Genomic DNA, 22,549 nt, shown 5'->3' with positions numbered 1-22,549 from the left:
GATCAATAAAATAAATCCTAGAAGTCTTCATCTTCTAGAGAGATCACAGACCTCCTACTCAGAACATTGCAAATTTAGTTTTGGCAGCATCACCCCTTTAACCACACCTCACCGACAGAAGAGAAAACCAGGAGTGAATGTGAAGTTCATTAAACAAACAAACAAACAAACCTTTGTGTCTTGCTCTCCCCAGCCTCTTGCCCATTTCACCCTGGAGAGAAGGATGGTATGCCTTTCACCCTAGGCTAAACCAGAGGGAGGGCTTCATGTGTGTGCTCTGGAATTTGAGTAGGAAAGAGACTGATCTGAAAAGTTGCTTCTAGAGTGTTTCAGGAGAGATTTCTCTGGGTGTGAGCTATTCCTCCACCAACAGAGAGCCAGGGGCGCATTCTCCATGAGTCACACGTGGACATCTGGATGAAAGCAAGTGTGCTTGAAGAGGATGCAGGCAGAAAGCTTTCCTCACGGGAGGGAGATGTCCTCAGCGGAGAGGGCATGCACATTAACTGAGATAAGGGGGCAGGGAGCTGTAAGTGAGAAGCCAGAAAAGTAGAAACCACACCAAGGACTTCAGCTGGACCCCCCAGCTTTCTCTAAGGAGCCCCGAGAAAGGAGCAGCTATGACACTGTCACCCCTGATTACAGTTCTGTCCCTGAAAAAGGCTCTTTCTGTCCTTCACTACTGCTCCTCCCCACTCTCTAAACCTGGAGATGAAGTATTATAGAGAACAAAGAAACTGTCCACCACAACCTTCTCACCACATGGCACGCACCTTTGAAGCAGGTTCAATACTTTGGCCACCTGATGCAAAGAGTCGAATCACTGGAAAAGACCCTATTGCTGGGAAAGATTGAAGGCAGGAGGAGAAGGGGGAGACAGAGGATGAGATGGTTGCATGGCATCATCGACTCAATGGACATGAGCTTGAGCAAACTCCAGGGAATGGGAAGGACAGGAAAGCCTGGCGTGCTGCACTTCATGCTGTTTCAGAGTCAGAAACAACTTAGCGACTGAACAACAGGGTGGGACAGCAAAAAAAGCTTTAAATTAGGAGAGAGTCTGAAGATTTTATACTAGACTGAATTGAACTTGAAAATACCCACGCCTCTACGACTCACCAAGATTTTATCTGAATGCCTAAGGAAATAATAGACTGCAGTTGGGGTCCAGGAGTGAGCAGATATGAAAAAGAATGAAGTTGCTTTCTGCTAATGTCCCTCAGAGGCCAGTACTTTCACTTACTGCCTATGTTTCTTTACTCATATTGTAGTTACTTCTCTAGTATTTTTAAAACCATACTAACATATAAAACATAAATAATACATGCCTTCAATATGTAAAAGATAAGATTAAAAGTAGTAGAAATTCTAATGCTGTAATTCCACTTTGAAAGTCAATCTGTTGTTCAGTTCAGTTCATTTCAGTCACTCAGTCATGTCCGACTGTTTGTGACCCCATGAATCGCAGCATGCCAGGCCTCCCTGTCCATCACCAACTCCCGGAGTTCACTCAGACTCACGTCCATCGAGTCAGTGATGCCATCCAGCCATCTCATCCTCTGTCGTCCCCTTTTCCTCCTGCCCCCAATCCCTCCCAGCATCAGAGTAAGAATACTCAAATATATTGCTGTTGCGGCTGCTGCTACTAAGTCGCTTCAGTTGTGTCTGACTCTATATGACCCCATAGACGGCAGCCCACCAGGCTCCCCCATCCCTGGGATTCTCCAGGCAAGAATACTGGAGTGGGTTGCCATATCCTTCTCCAATCAAATATATTGAGATATATATAACATATTTTATAATTGTAATAATCACCATATAAGACAAGGATTTGGTGTATATGGGGTGGGGTGATGCTCAGCGGAAGAGAAAGAGATGGTTGTTGCTTGCATATGAAAGAAAGTACTGACAGTTGGTTAGGGAAAATTAGTTTGATGTAGCAAAAGGCAAAAATTTAGACCAGTGACTCAGACAGTAAAGAATCTTCCTGCAATGCGGGAGACCTGGGTTCAACCCCTGGGTTGAGAAGATCCCCTGGAGGTGGGCATGGCAACCCACTCCAGTATTCTTGCCTAGAGAATCCCCATAGAGAGAGAAGCCTGGCAGTAGTCCATGGGGCCGCAAAGAGTCAGATATGACTAAGCAACTAAGCAAAGCATAGCACAGAATATATTGTGATACAGTCAGATCTGTGTTGAGCATTAAAATAAAAATGTTTAATGAAAATAAGACCCTGACGAGTGTAAGTGGTAAAGACAGATTAATAACGTACTAGTCTTTGTGATTTTAACCCAAGTATTCACATCCTTAAACTCTTATACTAAAATTGATCTTTCTTCTTAAGCAGAACCTGTCTCTATCTGGTCAGAAGAAGAAATTCAGAGGAGAAAAACTATCCAGTGAAAGGAAACCCCCCTCCTTCCACTCCATAGAACAATCTTGGGGGAAAGAAACAGGCCCCTATCTGATACCAAAACAGAACTCTCTGATACATGAAATTCTATTTCGAGGTTTTTAGACCATAAAAATGATTAAAATATAGTGCCTTCTTAGGTTTAATTTTATAAACTTTTGTCTTTTACAAATTGTCCAAAGCAAAAAATGATATTGCAAGTAATTCAGAAACATTTGTCCCTTTTTGGTTAAAGCCTGCCACCATGTGGCTACCTTGAAAAACAACATTGTTAGAAGTGATTTTCCCTAAGCATTTAGATCCACAAGGGAAAATGGGCCTATGCAGTATACAGTGTGAGCTGTGTGTTGATCTGATCAACATAGAGCATCCGTTTGTGGTAAAAGTATTACTATGCAAAGCATTCCACACAATTCTGTATTTATTTCTCACTACCAGACTTTGGTAGCTCAGTACTAAAGAAATCCTCCTCCAATTCAGGAGACATGAGTTCTATGCTGGGTAGGGAAGATCTTCTGGAGAAGAAAATGGCAACCCACTCCAGTATTCTTGTCTAGAGAATTCCATGGACAGAGGAGTCTGGCGGGCTAGTCCATGGGGTCACAAAGAGTTGGAAACATCTTAGCGATTAAAAATAACAACAACAACCACCAAACTTTGAGGTAGATACACGACACTCTTGTAGTCTGCAAGTATTATTTCTTTCACCTCGCAGAGTCCTGACACCAGCCCAGGATAGGAATCCTCAGATTCTGTATTTGTCTCTAAAGTCAAAGAACCGTATCTAGAGTATCGTCTGAGTACTATGTGGCAGTACTGAATTTTCATCCACTTCCGTTTGACACAGGAACTAGATGTGACAGTGTATGAAAGTGAAAGTCGCTCAGTAGTGTCCGATTCTTTGCCACCCCATGGGCTATACAGTTCAAGGAATTATCCAGGCCAAAATACTGGAGTGGGTAGCCTATCCCTTCTCCAGCGGATCTTCCCGATCCAGGAATCAAACCAGGGTCTCCGGCATTGCAGGTGGATTGTTTACCAACTGAGCTATCAGGGAATTGGATGTATCAAGACCTAATTGATAGGGCCCACATGGGGTCTCATTGATAAGATGGCTCATTATGCCAACGTTCCAATGTCCCTTTATGTCACAGCTTGGACATTGGAAGGTCGACTGCCCAAATCCCCCTCTAGGAATCTGGACTTCCCCTCCTGGTCCTGAGCAGGAGTCCTCTGACCCAGCTCAATCCCACCTCTTCTTGCCCCGCCCCATTGACCTCCTAGTCCATAAACACCATAGTCTGAGATACAGATAACCCATCTGCTGCTTCTCACCATGCTCCAACTCATATCCATCTCAAAGACCCCTCTAAATTCCCCGATCAACCACAATACTCCATCTCCCAAAAACATCAACAAGAGGGAAAGCCTATTATCTCTAAACTTCTACATCAGGGCCTCTTATGCCCAATTCACTCTCCCTATAACACCCCTGTCCTACCTGTCAAAAAACCAAATGACTCCTATCACCTGGTCCAGGACCTGTGACTTATCAGTGTGGTTGTTATCCCCATACACCCAGTAGTTCTAAATCCCTATACTCTTTTCTCTCTCATTCCCTCTTCCACTACCCACTTCACTGTTCTAGACCTCAAAGATGCCTTCTTTACCATCCCTTTACACTCAGACTCTCAAGACCTCTTTGTCTTTACCTGGATTGATCCAAACAATCATCGCTCCCAACAGCTGACATGGACAGTCCTTCAACAAGGCTTTCGTGATAGCCCTCATTTTTTTGGCCATGCTCTAGCATCAGACCTAACTTCTCTTGACCTTACTCCAAGTACTGTCTTCCAATATGTGGAAGATCTCCTCTGTAGTCCTTCGCTTATACACTCTCAACAACACACTATACAACTCCTCAATTTTCTAGCTGATCAAAGCTATTGAGTATCTCCCACCAAGGTTCAGCTCTTTCTTCCTAGAGTCACCTATCTCGGAGTCATTTTAACACCAATGAAAAAATATATTACTACCATAGAAAGTCCCTTATATACACCCCACCACTCCCTACATCAAAAACAAAGATCCTGTCCTTGGAGTTAGCTGGATACCTATGCCTCTGGATTCCTCTTGGCACAACCCCTACATCAAGCCACTTGAGGAGATCTTTCAGAATCCCTAGAGCTAAAATCAAATATCCATTCAGCTTTTAACACCCTTAAGCAAGCCATTCCCCCAGCCCTCAAAATCTGCTCCTCTAGGATGCTTCTCTGAAACCTAAAAGCCTTGGGCTTCCAAGGGGAGATAAGACCAAAAAGACTTATTTACTATTGTAACACTGTCTGGCCACAATACAGACTTGATAATAGGTCCCAGTGGCCAGAAAATGGAACTCTGGATTTTAATACTCTACAGGACCTCCACAGCTTCTGGTGTCACAACAGCAAGTGGTTAAAAATCCCATATGTTCAGGGTTTCTTCACTCTGTGCGCTAGATCCTCTCTCTGTGAACCTGTTCTACTTCTCAAATACTCTTAGCCCATATCCTCCTAATACAATGTCTCCTGATCCCTGTTCAGACTTTTCTTCTCCTTCCTTGACCTTCCTTGCTTCTTGACCACAGACCACCCCCCATCACTCCCAATCCCGCTGCAACCACTCCAGGTCCAATTCCACAACCTCCACCTTATGTCCCCTCCTCCCTCCTTCCTCCTCAAGAGCAGCAGCTCCCAACCCCACTCCCCAGCCAGTGCCTGAGGCAAGCTCTGAGACCTCAGCCCCACCCTCTACCCTGGTCCCAAGGCTTTACCCCGACCTCCTTATATCCCCTCCCCATACCTGGTCTGAACAACCTTCAAACAGGAAACTTCACAGCAGGACCCCACTCCTCCTGCTCCACTACTCCCTTTACGTGAAGTAGCTGGAACAGAGCTCATTGTTCAGTTCCTGTCCCATTCTCCCTCACCCATCTATCTCAGATTAAAAAGCATCTTGGCTCCTACTCCTCAGACCCTGACAATTAGCTAAAAGAATTCAAGTATCTTACCGAGTCTTATGACTTAACCTGGCATGAGATTTACACCGTACTTTTCTCCACCCTTCTCCCAGAAGAGAAGGAATGAGTATGGCAAGCCTCTCAGGTGCATGCTGATGAGATACACAGGACTAAGCCCATAGGGGCAGTGGCTGTCCACAGAGATGATCCCAACTGGGATTATCAGGCAGGGAGACCTGGGTGAGCAACCTGTAATCATATGGTTGCTTGCCTCATTGTGGGCCTTCAAAAGGCAGGGCGTAAAGCCTTCAACTTTGATAAGCTCTGGGAAATAACTCAAAGACTAGATGAAAACCTGGCACAATTTCCAGCCAGGTTAAAGGAAGCCCTACAAAAGTATACAAACTTAGACCCCACTTCAGCAGAGGGCACGATTGTCCTTAACACCCATTTTATCTCCCAGTCGTCCCCAGATATCCGAAAGAAATTAAAAAGACAGAAGGCCCTCAAACCCCTCAACGAAACCTTTTAAATTTATCCTTTAAGATTTTCAACAACCAGGAAGAACAGCTTTGCCTGTTCTGGGCAAAAATGTTCTGGTGGGAACGAGATGAGGCCCAAGGATGAGATCAGGCCAAATATCACCATTTTGCCACTGTCCTACATGGCTCCAAGCCTCCATCAACCAACAAAGAAAGGAAGCCACCTGGGCCCTGCTTCAAATGCGGCAAAGCAGGCCACTGGGCCCGCTCATGCCTAAAGCCAAGGCCCCCTCCACGTCCATGGACATTGGAAGGTTGACTGCACAAACCCCCCTCTAGGGATCTGGTCATCCCCTCCTGGTCCTGAGCAGGAGTCCTCTGACCCAGCTCTGCCCAGCCTCCTCAGACTCACTGCTGAAGACTGACGGTGCCCAGGACCCCAGGCCCCAACTCTCATCACCTCTACGGAGCCCAGGGTAACTCTTACAGTGGCAGGTAAGCCAGTCTCCTATTTCACTGACACAGGGGCCACTTACTCTGCTATGCCTGCCTACTCTGGAAAAACCAAGGTCTCTCAGATCTCTGTTATGGGGGTTGACAGTTTAATATCTACGCCACAAATAACTGAGCCTCTACCTTGCACACTTCAAGATACCCCGTTTTCCCATTCTTTTCTCATACTCCCAAAACGCCCCACTCCTATTCTTGGGAGAGACCATAAGGCAAGTGCAGGGGAAAAGAGAGTGAGCTGGACAGTCAGGCAAGAAAAAGGAAACGTATTAGAGGGAAAAGAGAGAGTGACTGGCTCTTAAGGAGAACCAGCATCCTCCCTTTCTGACGGGGTCCTTCTTATACCCCACCAATGAAAAATTCTCTGAAGGGATGGTTAATTTTTAGCCTGTAGTTGAGTCCTGTGGTCACATAACCAGAGGTCTGGCATCCAGTGATCTCGCAGCTTTGAGAAGATGGCCGCCAGTGAGAAAACAGAATGCCATTTGGGCAATTTGGTCAGTCTCATGGATCGCTGTGATTGTATTCTTGGTTTGCAAAGTCGGCATAATGAGCCATCTTATCAATGAGACCCTGTGTGGGCCCTATCACTAATTTTTCCCAAAGTTTTGAAGTTTTTGGCTGTTTTTAGGAGTATTAATTACATTTTTCAAATTAAAAAAATTACCTAAGCTTCACTTTGTACTAGGATGACAAAACAGTGGTAATAGTACAGTGTAACATTAATAGTGAAAAGACAAAACTATCATCTTCTTAAGAATTAGTACCAGGTATTTCAATTTTTCAATTATGTCAAACAAATCACAAGTGAAAAATAAAAATAATTATGATATATTAAATAAAAATAGTATCAATAAGTATACATAGACTCTTATTTCATGATCTCACTGAAAAGGGATGAAAAACTATTATCTCTATGTAAAGAAATATAACTAATTTTACATAATAACAATCTATAACAATATACTTTGACTAAGGGTTCTTACTAATTGTTGATATTTATGTTTTTGACATAAAAAAAATTTTGTACAGGTCAGGTCACCTATTTCTTATCCTCAATTATTCATACCACAATGGTGTCTCTCTTTTCATAGAATCACATAGGAAAAAAAGAATCTATTTCTATAGGAACTAACTGTACATGCTTTACATTTCATTGTAAACTTACTTCAATTGTTGTATAATTTAGGTAAAGTACCAGTCAAGGAAAGACAATTTATTATTCCAAATGCTTTTTCTTTCTTCTTCTTTATAATATTATAGCAGAAAGGTATCCTGAACAGTTACCACTCATTTCCATTCTCTCCTTAAAAATTAAAGGTTGAGGGAAAGTCCAAAACATCTTACATTAGAGGGTTTTTTGGTAACCCTCTTTCCCTCAAAAAATCATTAACAAGAAGTGTGGACTCCAGAAATAAAAAATGAATACATTTTTTTTCCCCATAAGTCACAATGAAATATCACCAAATCTGACACTTACTGTTCTGATTTGATCTTTCTTCAGTTTTCTAAGTCTAAAATATACCCTTGAAAGTTTAGGGTACAATGTTGTTGGTGTTAGTATTTGCAATACTCAGGATTTAAGTTGATTTGGCAGTAGAGACATCAGTTGTCAAAGCAATCTTGAGGAGAACGAACAAAGCTGGAGGCATAACCCACTCAGATTTCAGACAATGCTGCTGCTGCTGCTAAGTCACTTTAGTCATGTCTGACTCTGTGCGACCCATAGATGGCTACAAAACTATAATAATGAAAACAGCATGGTATCAGTACAAAAACAGATATATGGATCAATGCAACAGAATAGAGTCCAGAAATAAACCCACAAACCTATGGTCAATTAATCTTTGACAAAAGGGGCAAGAATATACAATGAAGAAAAGACAACCTCTTTTTTAATAAGTAGTATTGGGAAACCTGGACAACAATATGTAAATCAGTGAGGTTAGAACACTCCCTCACATCATACACAAAAATAAACTCAAAATGGCCTACGGACTTAAATATACGACAGGACACTGTAAAACTTCTAGAAGAGAGCATAGATAAAACATCCTCTGACATAAATCATACCAGTGTTTCCTTAGGTCAGTCTCCCGAGGCAATAAAAATAAAAGCAAATATAAACACAAATGGGACTTAGTCAAAATTATAAGCTTTTGCATAGACAAGGAAATCATAAGCAAAATTAAAGATAACCTATGAACTAGGAGAAAATATTTGCAAATGATGTGACTGACAAGGGATTAATTTCTAAAATATACAACAGCTCATACAACTCAAAAACAGCAAACAATGCAATAAAAATGGGCAGAAGACCTAAATAGATATTTATCCAAAAAGAACACATACAAATGGTCAACATGAAGAGACGTGATCGATATTGCTAGTTATCAGAGAAATGCAAATCAAAACTACAATGAGGTATCACCTCACACCAGTCAGAAGAGCCATCATTAAAACATCTACAGATAACAAATGCTGAAGAGGGTGTAGAGAAAAGGGGATCCTCCTATACTGTTGGTGGGAATTTAACTTGGTGCAGCCACTATGGAAAACATTAAAGCTATTCCTTAAAAACTGATAGCAGCGCTACCATATGATACAGTATCCCCACTTCTGGGCATGTACTTTGAGCAAACTATAATTTGAAAAGATATATACACCCCAGTGTTCATGGCAGCACTATTTACAATAGCCATGACATGGGAACAAACTGAATGGCGATGGCCAGATGAACAGCTAAAGAAGATGTGGTCCATACACACGGTGCAATAACCCAACCATAAAAATATGGAAATAATATCATTTGCATGCAGACTTAGAGATTGCCATACTGAGACAGACAAATATCACATATCACTTATATGTGGAATCTAAAATTCAATGCAAATGAGCTTATTTATGAAACAGAAACATATTCACAAACTTATGGTTACCAAAGAGGAAAGGGAGGTAGGGATAAACTAGGAGTTTGGGATTAGCAAATACAAACTACTATACTGTATATAAAATAAACAACAAGGTCCTGGTCTGACAGTTTAGCACAGGGAACTCAATATTTTGTAATAATCTAAAATGAAAAAGAATGTTAAAAAGAATATATATATACATAAATATATACAATTGAATCACTTTGTTGTACACTGGACATTACCACAACATCGTTAATCAACTATACTTTGATTAAAAAAATAATACTAATATTCTGTAAATCTTTAAGTATTAATTTTTTGAGGGGCTTCTATTCTGTTTTCTGTAGTGGCTGTATCAATTAATATACCTCCCCAACAGTGAACATAGGTTTCCTCTTTTCCACACAGTTGCCAACACTTATTTGTCTTTTTGCTTGTAGCCATTCCGACAGGTATGAGGTGACACCTCATTGTGGTTTTGATTTGTGTTTCCCTGATAAATAGTGTTGTTTAGCATCTTTTTACAAGTCTGTTGGCCATCTAAATGCATTCTTTTAAAAAAAAAAATCTATTCAGGTCTTCTGTCCATTTTTAATAGAATTATTTGTGTTTTATGTTGAGTTATATGAATTCTTTGTATATTCTGAATATAGATATTTAGACTGTTATTACTTAAATGATTATTGGTACAGTTGGGTTAATAGGTACCATACTCTGAATCTGGGAAAGATTGAGGGCAGGAGGAGAAGAGGGTGGCAGAGGATGAGATAGTTGGATGGCATCAATGATTCAATGGACATGGACTTGGACAAACTGTGGGAGATCGTGAAAGACAGGGAGGCCTGGCCTGCTGCAGTCCATGGAGTCCCAAAGAGTGGGATACGACTGGGCAACTGAACCAGCAATATGTCTTTTTAATATTTCTTGTATTTATTCTTTGCTTCCCGTTCCCCTTCTTTTTCTGCTTTCTGTGGATTTCATTGAGTACTTTATATAATTGGAACATTGTCTCCTCTCTTACTATATCAATTATTCAATTATACTACTTAAATTTTTTAAAATAGTTTTTTTAGAGTTTGAAATAAATAATCTAAGTCACCTTCAAGTAACTGTACCACTCCATGCATAACACAGGTTTCTTATAAAGAGTATTTCTTGCCCCTCTGTCCATTTCTTATGATATTTCTGTCAATCATTTCACTTAACCATATGTTCTAATCATCTAATACATTGTTACTATTCTTGTTATATTTTATATTTATCAAAATTAAATTAAAGTTATTTTTATTCATTTGTTCCTTCTCCAACACTTCCATTCTCTTAAATGCACTTCTTTTAATATTTCCTTTACAGCATGACTTCTGGGGATGAATTCTCTAAGTTTCTGTGTATGTGTGTGTGTGTGTATGCACCAGAAAAAGAGAGAGAGAAAGTCATAACATCTTTTTGAAGGACATTTTTTTAAAGAATAATTTCACTGGATATAGAATTCTCAGTTCTAGTTTTTTGTTTTTTTCCTTTCAGTACTTTCATTCTACTCTTCTTATTTGCATAATTTCTGATGTGAAGTCCACTGCAATCCTGTAGGTAAAGTGTTTCCTCTCCCTCCCTTGGTTTCTTTACAGATTTTTGTCTTTGTCTTTCTTTTCCTGTAGTGTGAATATGCTATGTCTAGGTGCAGTTTTTATGAGGTTTTGCTTTGTTTTGTTTTAGTTAGTTTATTTGTTTTGTGTTTAACCTGTGTTATTCTCTGAGCTTCCCGGATCTGTAGCTTGGTGTCTGCTATTAATTTTGGAAATATCTTGCCCTTTGTTACTTGAAATATTTCTTCTGTTCTCATATTTTCTTTCTTCTTATTCTGGCATTCCTAATACACAAATGTTACTTTTAGAAATGTCCCAAGTTCATGGAGTTTATACTTTTAAAATTCTTTTTATTCTATGCATTTCAGTTTGGGAAGTTTCTATTGGTCAATGAAACTCACCAAATCCTTCTTCAGTTGTGTCCATACGGATGAGACACTTAAAGCATCTCCATTTCTATAATACTGTCTTTGATACTGAGCATTTCCTTTTGACACATTCTTACACTTTTTGTCTGTCTGCTTACATTATTTGTCTATCCTCGGTTATCATCCTTTTTCAACTGGAACACATATAATTCATAGTAATTTTAAGTTCTCTTTTTAGTAATTCCAATATTTGTGTCTTGTCTGAGTCTGGCATTGATGCTTGCTTTGCCTCTTCAGATCTTTTTATTGACTTTTGGTATACCTTGTAGTTTTTTGTTAAATGCCAGTGATGCTGTATTGGAGAATAGGTTTTAAAGTAAATAGGCCATTAGCATAAGGGTTTATGCTAATCTGAATAGGAGTTGCTTATTAATTAATGCCTGCAGTAGCTTTTGGGGCCAGTGGCTTTATATTCCTCCACTGTCCTAATTTTTGTCTCCTTTGCCCACTCTGGGCTTTCTTCAGTATGCCCTCCTCAGGGAACGTCTGCATCTCACAGCTTTGTCAGCTGTATTGCACTGTCATTTTACTGGAATCCAGTGTGGGGGTGATATGCTGTCGGGCAGGAGATTCATACTTTCATCTTATGATTCAATCTCAGTCTTCCAGTGCACCTGCAGCTCTGGGCTAAGACCTCAGACCTCGACTGGTGTTTCCACAATCATTGCTTAGCTTCTCTCCACACTTTAGGTTAGACAGGGAGGCAAGCAGAGAAGGCAATGGCACCCCACTCCAGCACTCTTGCCTGGAAAATCCCATGGATGGAGGAGCCTGGTGGGCTGCAGTCCATGGGGTCGATAAGAGTCAGACACGACTGAGCGACTTCACTTTCACTTTTCACTTCCATTCATTGGAGAAGGAAATGGCAACCCACTCCAGTGTTCTTGCCTGGAGAATCCCAGGGACAGTGGAGCCTGGGGGCGCTGCTGTCTATGGGGTCGCACAGAGTCGGACACGACTGAAGCAACTTAGCAGGGAGGCAAGAGTGAACTGGGTCAAGCAGAATTCCCTTCCGCTGCCTGGGATAAGGCTCTGGGTAAAATCTTTTCCCCTTGAAAAGCGGCTTTTGTTATGGAGGATCCTCTGGACATATCACACAATGATTACTCTTCCTCTCCTCCTGCCAGAATCACAAAGATAGAGAATTTGCACTCTGAAAGCCCAGTGGGGCTCCTGGAGATAAAACCTGGGAATGTACTGGGGTCAGTCCAAGACCACAGCCCCCATGGGTTTTTCCATTTTCATGCTAGTCCCCATTCAGCCTCCAGCAATTCATCAAAATCATCATTTAAGTGTCCTTACCAGTTTATAACTCCAGCAGCTTCTGCTCTAGGTAAGTAGATCTCACCTGTGACTCTCTGAATTTACCTGTCTCTCCAGATTTCAGGATAACAAATTTCCTTATAATCTCAGGTCTCTGATGAGTCCAAAAAAAGACACTGATTTTCAGACTGTTCTTCCTTTCCTTGCAGGCACAGGAATGACAGTTTATAAGGTCTTTGCACACTGGAGTTTAAACACTGAAATTCTGTAACCTGAAGACTTTTATCGTGGTGTTCATCAGGTTTCTTTTTATGAGATAGCATCTTTTCTAGGAGTTCATCACATACAGAAGGATTTCATGGAGAAAAACTAAATGCATAGGATCTTCTAACTTATATTTATTAAATAAACACAAAGGACATGCACTAACACTGTCAAGCATCTTTCTTTCATAAAGCTAAATATCTTTTTATACAGTATTGCAGTCTGGTTTTAGAAGGGTTGCTTTTGCAACTCTCCGTGGATACATAAATTTGTAACAACTATGTTTATGATTCCACCTGCATTTTTCAAATGCTCTTTGAATATCTGGTTGACCGGACTTGAGATCAACTAGTGAGTAAAAGACAGAAATATCAAACCTCATCATGGACAGTCATCACCTTGAGAATTATCAGTGATAACCCTATAGACTTAAGTGTGTCATCTTGATAAAGTTATTACCATATGAATGTTACTCTGAACCACATTAATGAAGTTATAAGGTGGCTACTCATACACACCGAGCAACTTCTGCTTTCACAACCAGGAAGAGAATACTTCAAGTAGAGAATATTCCAGAGAAAAAGGCCTATAAGAAGAATGGGTGCCATCTGTTTACTTCTGGGGAAGGAGATACAGTCTTGAAAGTGAAAATGTTAGTCACCATGTCTAACTTTTTGCAACTCCATGGACTGTAGCCTGACAGGCTCCTCTGTCCATGGGATTCTCCAGGCAACAATACTGCAGTGGGTTGCCATTTCCACCTCCAGGGGATCTTCCCAACACAGGGATCGAACCGAGGTCTCCTGCCTTGCAGGCAGATTCTTTATCACCAGAACTACCAGAGAAGTCCTACAGACCTAGTTAAGAGCAAAGAAGTTTTGAGATTAGAAGAGAGTTGTATTTTCAAGCTGTATGTGGAGTTCTGCTTTGTATGTCCTCTATGAAAATAGTCTCTTGATCACCAGATCTACAATGCTTGTAGATATGCTCTAGAAAATGACTCATACCAAGTATTTCAAACAAAGAAATGAAATGATCTGTGTTACCAGTTTCATTCATGCTTGGTGTACCTACATTTCCCAGTTGACCTATGGCAACTTTCATCTTGATGACCACAATATAGTGCTCTCTACACTTGATTCTCCTGCCCCAACAGCTTATCTGGCTTCAGTGAAAGCTGGCCACTGCCCACTCCCCTATGCATCATCCTATCCAATATGAATTAATTTTAACTAAGAAAGCTATTTTTAAAAATAGCCAGAATCGAGAGAGGCGCATATTGAACTCATCAACCGATACACAGCAGGATGCTATAATCAAGGCTTCACATGGAATCTAAACTCTGAGTTGTAATCTTGAAATTGATATCAGTTCTACTCTCCATTTTCTAGTCTGAAATAATAATATTTATAAATATTAGTACATTATGAACTGTGAAGTTCCATGCAAACCCAAGATACTAATCTCCTTCCAATGCTATAGTGCTTAAAAAATTACAATATTGCTTTTTTTCTCAAGTGCTTTAATTAGAAAAAAAATGATCTTTTATTATGTAAGGGCAGCAAGCAAGAAGGAAATTAATGAATTTAAACAATGAAGTATAGCCACCACTTTGTAATTTTTGTTCTTAGGGAGTGTAGTCAGTAGACTCTTAAGGTAGTCATGCCCTCTGCTATTGATGCTTTGTCTGATACCCTCCCCTCCAGTGTAGGTGGGACTCATGAACTGCTTTTAACCAACAGAATATGCCAAAGGTGATATGATGTACTACATTACGTGTATACACTCCAAAAGACTGTTACTCATCTTGCTAAGAGACTCCGTCTTTCTTTGACTGGGTCTGAAGACACAGGCTGCCATGTTTGTGAGCTGCTGTGTGGAGAAGAGTGCGTGACAAGAAGCTGAAGGTGGCTTCCAGCTCAGAGAAAGAAGAGAACTGAGGTCCTCAATCTGGCAAGCTGAAAGGGACTGATTTCTGCCAATAACGCTATGAGCGAAGAAGTTGATCCCTCCCCCATTGAGCCTCAGATGAGATCACCACTTGGCCAATACTCTGATTGCAACTTTGAAAGATCCTGAAGTGGAGGACTGAACTAAACTGCTCCCATTCTAAGTCACCAAGTTTGTAGTATCATTGTTAAGCAGCAGCAGATAACTAATACACTGAGTTTTACTATGTTCTTTCTAATTTAAAGACTGAACATAACTTCTGTGATTGATTTTATTCATTTGTTCTAAATGAGCACTCCTATTGAATTCTGTCATATAAATAGGGAAAAATAGCTAACATTTATTGAATTCTTCCTTACACTAAGTAGTTTACAGGCATTATCTCTACTTCTGTCTTCCAGCATGGAAGGTACAGCTCTCCACCATCATTCACTAAATCAATCGATCAATCTGAAAATCACAATCTACCTTCAGGACAGATAGGAAAGAAAGCACTTTATTCTAAGAGATATCTGGTGGGCTGTAAGGATTAGAATTCACTGAGCACAAAACTGTGCTATTAATAATACAGAACACTGCAAACAAGCAAGATTATTGCAAACTTTGCCAAAATTATTATAGACATAAACAACTGGCTATGAATCAGTATGGCAGTTACATCATCTTATTCAATCTTCTTAATGGCATCAATTTACCATCTTGAGTTATGTAACTATTTGATAAATGCAATCATCAAAAAGGGATGAAAAACAGAGACAGATTTACCATTTGCAAGCAGGAGTCTACAATGAGGCAATCATCATAATGAACCCTTCAACAGGCAAAGATGAAACACAAGTTATCAAAGCAAAGATGCTTATTTCAAATCACAGTGCTTTTTTTTTTTTTTCAAAAAAAATTTATTTAAAAATGAAAAAATAACATGTCTCAGCCCCGCTGGAGATCAGTTTGGACTATGACCTTAACATGAGTGATGTAAACATCTTACTACCAGTTTCCTGAATCAAAAGCAAAAAAAAATATTTTTATAAAATATTGTTCAAATTTAATATATTGATCGACTCTCAAAAAAAACTTAGTGATAGGACTATGGAGTAGCATTTTGGTTGCAGTATAGCAATTCAGGGACATATATGGTTTCACTGAAAGTAGTAACATGACATTAGAATTTCTTTAAATGTGTTTTTAAAATTTTGGAGCCAACAAAACTTAGATTTTCTGAAATATTTCTGCATGTGTTACTATATTTGTCTATGTATTACTTAAATAGAGTTTGCTTCAACTTTATATAGGCTATTTTTTTAAATTAAGTTTTTTTAACAGATTGTTCTATCTGAATCTACTCCGTTGAACTTATTCAGATTTGTTTAAAAATAAATATACAATTAGTATTGTCTTTCACACAACCATACAATAACATTTGACCTTACCCATCAACATTCAAATACATTTATTTTATATTCTTTTTTTATTTTTTTGCTCCAAGGCTTTAGAAATGTACCATAATTCATGACATTCCATAAATCTAATCCAGTATTCTCGTCTGGAGAATTCCCTGGACAGAAGGAACTGGTAGTCTACAGTCCATGGGGTTGCAGAGTCGGACACAAGTGAGTAAGTAACACTTTCACACTTTCACTTTCAATGCTGTTTTTAAATAAATAAAATTGTTTCCTTTCCATGAAAAAAGAAATTATGTTTTCAATATTTTCCCAGTATAGATATGATTAACCAGTATTTAACTTTTATCTAGAACCTTTTCTAATTAAATTGACATATGTCTCATATTCTGGCAGATGATAATCAACTTAGAGTTAACTCAGCTGATTTTTCTTACTTTACAAATGAAGAAGTCCATCCTGGAATGGTGAAATGACTTACACTTGACCCTGAAGAGAGAAGAAAGCAGAGTCAGTAGAATCCAATGATTGTCAGATTCTAAAACTGATCTTTCTCTGAGAGCAAAAATCAAGAGTCTTAACCACAATAGTATCCTATTTGTGATTGCTTGTGTTGTTTTAGCTAAACACTGTTTTATAAATATTGAACTGTCACTTTTCTTTTGTTTGTTCCTTCAGAAACCTCTCCTCAGTTGTTGTTATTCAGTGGCTAAGTCATGTCTGACTCTTTGAGATCCCATGGACTGTAACCTGCCTAGCTTCCTTGTCCTTTACTATCTCCTGGAATTTGCTCAAACTCATGCCCATTGAGTCAGTGATGCCTTTCAAGCATTTCATCTTCTGCTGGCAAAACCATACAAAGCATTTGAACTGAAAAGTAGCTCATTTTTCTATGCTTTGCTGATTTATATGTGTTTCCTGTTTCCTTTGTCTTGTTATGCATTCATGTGTAGGGTGGAAACGAAGGGGTTAATGTGTTCTGCCACTCTGAAATTACTACCCACAACTGAAATCACAGCTTAGTTTCTCTTAAAACACATGTTTGCCATTTTTAATCACAGACTCAGTGATTAAGAATGGAATGAAAAAGAGACATGACTAAGGAGCAATTCAAATAAACACAGAATTAAGATGTTGTGATATGTTTATAAAGACTAGAGACATCTGGAATATTCCAGCTAAATAGTACAGATAATGCACTCTTTCTTTTAATAAGGGCTTTGAGTACCATAAAATATCAAATGCTTAAGTACCACTGAGATCCTGTTATTTTTCCTTTGTCTTCTAGTATATGCCAAGTTCTAAAGGGTTTTTTTTTTCCAATTATATTGTGCTCATCACTTCTGACATTTTAGACTTTAATCTTCTTTATTAAGGAGAATCTATATTATGTTCAAACAGTCTCATGTTAATCAAATCTCCATGAATTATGCTTGTCGTATGTGTCTATTCACTGAGAACACTCTCTATTCAAAAGAAAGATGTGATGTTAAATAGGAGGTAATAGTCTAATTCCAATCATAGAATTTCTCCTTCATTTTAAAGAGAAACAGAAGTGGAATAATTTTTATAATTTGTGATTGTGTCAGTCAACATCGAGTTATAGGGACTATTAGACAGTATAGCTGTTTCAGGAAGAACGTTTAGGGAATTGGGTGCTCTCAGATTTGTAGCAGGCATGGTGATAGAAACAGAAATGCCCCACCATGAGCACTGTGAATTTTGCCACAATCAGCAAGGTGGAAAACAGGAGTCTACCACTAGAATAATTAACTTCACCAACACCAACAAGTAACTGAGATCCAGCGGTTGGAAATTGTGGTAACTGCAAATGATGCAATTATTACTTCTCTATACATATGGATTGGACACTGGCACACCAGTGCAGACCTTCATTCACAGCTGTGCTGGCTGGCAGAAAACGGGCTAAAGTAGAATGAAGATGGCCTCTGCCCATGTTTACTTAACAGACTCCAAGTGGTTGCATTTAAACAGAGGACCATTGTATGAACAACCATGGCTGAGAGGCTGTCTGAAGAAAAGCCTCTAAAAGTGCACACGAGGTGGACTGGAAGGTTTGAATGGAAGATGAATGTCAAGCCACAACATGCACCTTAGTGTTTTGTTTTTTTTTTAAGTCTAATTTTCTTTTTTGCTGTTCAATATCCTCTTCTGAGCCTCCTGGAATTATCTGTGAGTACCACCCTTTAACACATTTTAGAAAACAATGTTTTAAACTATACCATTCAAACCACTTATTACTGCTTTTTAAGATTATAAATGTATTTTTAATTTTAGGCATCCTATCTGGGATGAAATTGAGCAGACATCTGAATTTCAGACATCATGCTATCTTTAGAGAAAAGAAAATGTTTTATTGTCCCTCCTCTGGTGGCATTATGCTATTTGATCTAATTAGGATAAAGAAGTATTTAATAGAAGGAAGAGCAGAAAGATGAACCTAGAATTAAAGTTTCATCAATAATTATTTTAGCCTCTGGATAAAGGACAGAATTACAAAGTTAAAACAAAGCTAGGCATTTATACAGGAAAATAAATTGATTTAGCAACAATAGCAGCAACAACTGAAAAATAGATTTGAGAACCAAACTAATTAAATTGACAACAAATAATAATTTCTTTAAAAATTTAAAACAAATAGCTAATTTATGAATATACTAGAAATATAGATAGAAGAAGACATCTTTTAATCCCCTATAAATAAACCAGGATTTAAGAGATATTATATTCAAATGTATTTGTTTTCTGGGAGGACAACTCTGATATACTTTTTCAATTACAAACTGATAGATTCTTTCTAGAAGGCAACTTGGCAATAAGTAAAAAGGGTCCTTAAAAGTTTAAATTCTTTTAAAAATTTCTGCAATTTGACTAAAGATGACAGAAGCTATGTCTGTTTTATTCACCACTGTCTCACCACTGTAGCTTTTGAAGTATCTGATATACAGTTTTCAATAAATTTTGTTTGGAGAAGTGAGTAATAATCATCAAAGCATGAATTTAATAGCAAATTAACCTGAAAACATCCTGAAGGTCAATATTGAGAGAAAATTAATAACTTTTGGCCTATTCATATTATAAATATTATTCATCCAATAAAAATTTATGTATAATTATTATAATGGCAAGGGAATATGCTCATTAGGCAATAACACAAAGGTGTCTTATAGTAGTCTGTATTTCATCATTTCAAATAAAGGTAAAACACAAAATAAGATAACATGTTAGCTGTGGGTCAAGATTATTTGTTTCATTAGAATCAACACTTCTGGTATGATTCTCCTAATTCTCCATACCCGTATTATAGATGGAAGTTATAGCTTAAATTGTCCTGTATTTTCAAATGTTTTCATATGTTCAAAGTCTAGTAAAACTACACTGACTATCATACCATTTTATTTAACACTTCTCTAAGACATTTATCTATACATATTCAGTTCAGTCGCCCAGTCGTGTCCAACTCTTTGCGACCTCATGAATCGCAGCACACCAGGCCTCCCTGTCCATCACCAACTGCCAGAGTTCACTCAGACTCATCTCCATCTAGTCCATGATGCCATCCAGCCATCTCATCCTCTGTCATCCTCTTCTTCTCCTGCCCCCAATCCCTCCCAGCATCAGAGTCTTTTCCAATGAGTCAACTCTTCGCATGAGGTGGCCAAAGTACTGGAGTTTCAGCTTTAGCATCATTCCTTCCAAAGAAATCCTAGGGCTGATCTCCTGCAGAACAGACTGATTGGATCTCCTTGCAGTCCAAGGGACTCCCAGGAGTCTTCTCCAACACCACAGTTCAAAAGCATCAATTCCTTGGCACTCAGCCTTCTTCACAGTCCAACTCTCACATCCATACATGACTACAGGAAAAACCATAGCCTTGACTAGACGGACCATTGTTGGTAAAGTAATGTCTCTGCTTTTCAATATGCTATCTAGGTTGGTCATATTAGAGGTATCCATTTCCTTAATTCTCTTTATATTCCAGCATGAAATTCAACATCAGGTTCATTTTAATGTTAATGAAACCATTAACTATTACCCATATTTATATATTTTTAGTTTGAGATAAACAGTATACCTATACCTAATAAAAATTAAAATATAACCAATCCATGATACATTATACATTTCAACAAAAAAGTAGATTGTCACAAACAGTTGTTTGACTGAGCAGTTTCTCCAAATTATGGTACGTAATTACTAGTCTGTGGCAAATGCCACAATATTCAGAAACCTAGTCTCACATTTAGTATAAGCAATTTCCATTCCAGTGGGTTTGCTCACATACTCACATGTACTATATTATGAAGGATTCTAAAGCTAACCCTTCATTTGGTTTCTCTCATAAGTGTGATGTTACAGAATATGATTTTGGTTTCCATCATGTAGTTTCAGATTTATTTACATACACTTGTGGTTCCATAATCTTTGGAAATTGAACACCGGCCAGAAAAAAAAATGGGTAAACATATATATTATATAATTATATATATATATGCATATATATTATAAAAAAGAGATATGGAAAATAGAAGGAAAAAGCTAAGTATCAAGTAATAAGGGCCAGAAAATTTTTATAAAGACTAGAAAGAATGAATGTTTAGGGAAAAAATAGCTTTTGCCTCTACCCTATGTTGCCTTCAGGCTATTATTGCCTGCTTCCCTGCAGAAATTGGTAGCAGCAGCCAAGACATCAGTGTTCTCATGAAATAAGTACACTCTGAAGAGCTGCCCTTAGGTATTGAATATTCTGTGCTACTCTCTAAAAATCTCTGACTGTAGATTACAATTTAGGGAGATTGTCACTTCCCAATCATACTATACCTCAAAGTTTTAAATTTAAGATCACAAAAGGTCAGAAGGTTAGAAAAGCAGTTTTCATAAAACATACAGAAATCTTGAATCATATTCAAAATCCTGACTTTATATACATGTACCTATATAGGTGAAGAAAAAAAAAGATTACAAACGGGAATGATCAGAAATGGTCATCTGGTAGAGATTTCAGTACCAAGCTTATCTCCTATGCACTAAAATAGTGGTCAGCAAATGACAGCCTGAAGGCCAAATTGAGCCTAGTTCCTGTTTTTGTAAATAAATTTTTAATGGAACGCAATCATCCCCAATAATTTCCACATTATCTATAGCTGCTGTCACATTATAGGGAAAGTTTAAATGGTGTGACAGAGACTGTCTGGCTTTCAAAACCTAAAGTATTTACAATTTTCTCTTTTATAGAAAAAAATTGACAAACCCTACTTTAAACTAACAGGCTGAGGTCTGGCCTTTGATCACTCGTCAGCACAGATAGGGGCTTCCTTGATGGCTCAGCGGTAAAGAATTTGCCCCTGGGTTGGGAAGATCCCTTAGAGAAGGAAATGGCAACCACTCCAGTATTCCATGGAGTTGCAAAGAGTCAGACACAGCTTTGCAAGTAAAGAGCAGCACAGGTAGACAATTAATGCACAGATATTGTCAATGTAAAACAAGAATTAAAATTCACTTTAAAATGAATGAAGTAAAATTATTTGGTTAGTATGAAAAAAAATTGAGTAGAATACTTAGAATACTAGCGAGGGTAGCCATTCCCTTCTGCAGGGTATCTTCATGACCCAAGGATCAAATCCAGGTTTCCCACACTGGCATTAAGGTAAAGGCAGATTCTTTACCTTCTGAGCCACCAGGAAAGCCCAATATAAAGAGTACAAAAGAGTAAACAGTGATATATTGAATATACCTGAATATCAAATTAGTTAAGTTGGAACATCAGATAGAGAAATTTTCTAGAAAACCTCAAGAAAAGCTAAAGAGACCTGACTTATGGGTAAGTATCAAATAATAAAATTTCCCAAAAGAGGAAAAACAAATGGAAAAGGAAACTATTTGGAGAAATAAGGTAAATAGACTTCCTATTCTGTTAATATGCTAGGCTATTATTTACCACGCAAAACCACTAAAATTACTAAATTTTAAAATAGTTTCTTAAAAGATCAAAGAGATAACATGATATGATAGTCAGAAATTACCATATCTAGTCTAGATGAGAACCCGTAGAGGAAAATCCAACACTGAAGTAGCTTTGGCTCTACGGATATTTGCCAAACTTCACTAATATGGTTTTGACTTTTAAGCTGTGGTACAGGATGAAAACCTACAGCCTTTTCAGAGGATGTGGGATTTAATAGGGAACTTTTCTTATTAAAGCTGGAGCTCCTAAGTCCAATGTTAGGATAACTAGTTATCTTCATAACCAAATATACCTAGTCACCTTGCCTTCTCCAAAAAAACTGAAAATAAAATTGCCTTGGCAATTTTTAGACTGAAG

At 38.4% G+C, this 22,549-nt stretch overlaps 1 long non-coding RNA gene across 1 annotated transcript in view; it reads right to left on the bottom strand.

Annotated features, from left to right (window-relative positions):
• LOC120870972 overlaps positions 1 to 22,549 on the bottom strand; it is a 122,689-nt gene that overhangs the window by 91,080 nt on the left and 9,060 nt on the right. Inside the window, exon 2 of the long non-coding RNA XR_005722912.1 lies at positions 16,644 to 16,695. This is a non-coding gene — a long non-coding RNA (uncharacterized LOC120870972). The remainder of the gene's footprint in view (positions 1 to 16,643; positions 16,696 to 22,549) is intronic.

The sequence above is a fragment of the Oryx dammah genome, unplaced genomic scaffold (genome assembly GCF_014754425.2).
Source record: "Oryx dammah isolate SB20612 unplaced genomic scaffold, SCBI_Odam_1.1 HiC_scaffold_12, whole genome shotgun sequence".
NCBI lineage: Eukaryota > Metazoa > Chordata > Mammalia > Artiodactyla > Bovidae > Oryx > Oryx dammah.
Note: the sequence above shows the minus strand (reverse complement) of the source record. Positions and strands in the feature narration are given on the sequence as shown.